Genomic DNA, 1835 nt, shown 5'->3' with positions numbered 1-1835 from the left:
GGAGAAGGAAGAGGAAGAGAAGGAAGAGGAGAACTAAATAAGTTTGCTAACTGATCGAGGGAGCTGAACACAAAACAGAAGCCTGAACTCAAAGTGTTCTTCCTCGTCCCTTCTGGTCTCCAGTGGCTTCGCTGTCCCTTGGCTTGTGGCTGCAGAACTCCAGCCACACAGACACACACACAGACACACACATACATGCACATATACACACACACACACAGACACACACACATACACATACATACACACACATACACACACACACACACACACACACACACACACACACACACATACATACTCACACACACACATGGCTTTGTCGTCCCATGATCTCATCTTTTCTATAAGCTACTTACAAGACACCTGTCACTGGCTGTGACATCTGGGGAATCCAAGATGACCTCATCCATTCTATCTGTGAAGATCCCTTTTGTCTGAAGAGGCTCACCCCGGGGCACTTGTGGGCTCCGGCTGGCACATTTGTTGGGGAGCCGCTGCTCGGCCCACATTACTGGGAAAAAAGGATAATGTGGTAGTTTGTACTCCGGAACTGTGGGACTGCAGCTCTTTCTCCTCCCCCTACGTCTCAGCACCCCCCCACCCCCCACCTCGGCCCCGCAGGCACACTTCCCCCCCCCCGCCCCCGCAGGCAGGTTTGTACTGCCAGGTGAGAGGTGGGAGACTCATTTCTAGAGACTGCCGGCTTAGGCAGAAGTCTCTATATACTAGCATAGGGTTTCTACCAGGGGACCAGACAGTGTCCTGTGGAGCTGTCAGGTGTCTCCCCGGGCAGATAGGAACGGACAGCAAGGATCGCCACCCGTGTATAGGAAGTCTCCAGCCCAACAGACAGAGACCACAGCAGGAGGTGGAGAGGACCATGAGACGAAGGAAATCCCCTCGAAGAGCTCTCTCTTCCCAAGGAAGCAGAGAAAATAAACACACACAGAGTTTAGAAAGAAACGTAACAGTAGGTGAAGGTGTGTTCAGACAAGCCCCATGATCTGTGCTGGAGACCCACATGGTGGAAGGAGAGAGAGGTCCCATGGGTTGTCCATTGACTTCCAGATGTGTACTGTGGCAGACACACATGCACTTGTGTGCAAGCATGCTCGCGCGTGCACACACACACATACACACACTAACCAAACAAACAAATAGCGGTTGTAAAAGTATCTTATTTGCCCGTTGTATTGTCATCTCCAAGGCTTACTGCCTCAGTCTGCTAACCTAGGCCTAGTCCCGGAAGCTTCTAGCCTCTGTACAATCTAATCTAGGTCCCAGAATGTTTTCAGCCTCTGAGACTTGCTGCAGAATAGGCTCACCCTTTCTAGTTCTTTCTGAGCTCTGGCTGGCTGGTTGAACTCAGCTGTTCTGTCTCAAACTCCAAGCTGACGGATTCAATCTGGCTTCTCTCAGTTTCTTAAATTGCCCTGCTTGGCCTCAAACTAACTCTGGCAATATATTGTATTCCCGTGGCTCTTTCTCGTTCTCTGGCTCATTCTTTACCTATACCTAGCTTGCTTTCTCTTCAACATGTCTCTGTATAACTCTCCTGATAAGACTGTTTCCTCTCTCTCTGCACTGACCCATAAGTAGCTTCCCTTTCCTCTCTCTTCTCCTGAGTTGGATGTACCCTATTCTGTCAAATCTTTCTCTAATTTGTCACTTTGTCTGCCACTCAATTAGACATCACTTTCAAACATGGTTGCTTCCTTCTACACACTAACTTTACCTTTATTGTTTGGGATTAGAGGTGTGTACTAAGCACATCTCTATATCCAGCCAGAGGGATTAAAGATGGATGCTAAGGCTGAGCTGCACCACAACAA

The 1835-nt window shown here is 49.0% G+C and overlaps 1 long non-coding RNA gene across 1 annotated transcript in view; it reads right to left on the bottom strand.

Annotated features, from left to right (window-relative positions):
- Positions 1-365: 365 nt before the first annotated feature.
- Positions 366-1835, bottom strand: part of LOC116075445 — a 24752-nt gene continuing 23282 nt past the window's right edge. Inside the window, exon 3 of the long non-coding RNA XR_004112546.1 lies at positions 366-514. This is a non-coding gene — a long non-coding RNA (uncharacterized LOC116075445). The remainder of the gene's footprint in view (positions 515-1835) is intronic.

This window comes from Mastomys coucha, unplaced genomic scaffold (assembly GCF_008632895.1).
Source record: "Mastomys coucha isolate ucsf_1 unplaced genomic scaffold, UCSF_Mcou_1 pScaffold3, whole genome shotgun sequence".
NCBI classification, from domain to species: domain Eukaryota; kingdom Metazoa; phylum Chordata; class Mammalia; order Rodentia; family Muridae; genus Mastomys; species Mastomys coucha.
Note: the sequence above shows the minus strand (reverse complement) of the source record. Positions and strands in the feature narration are given on the sequence as shown.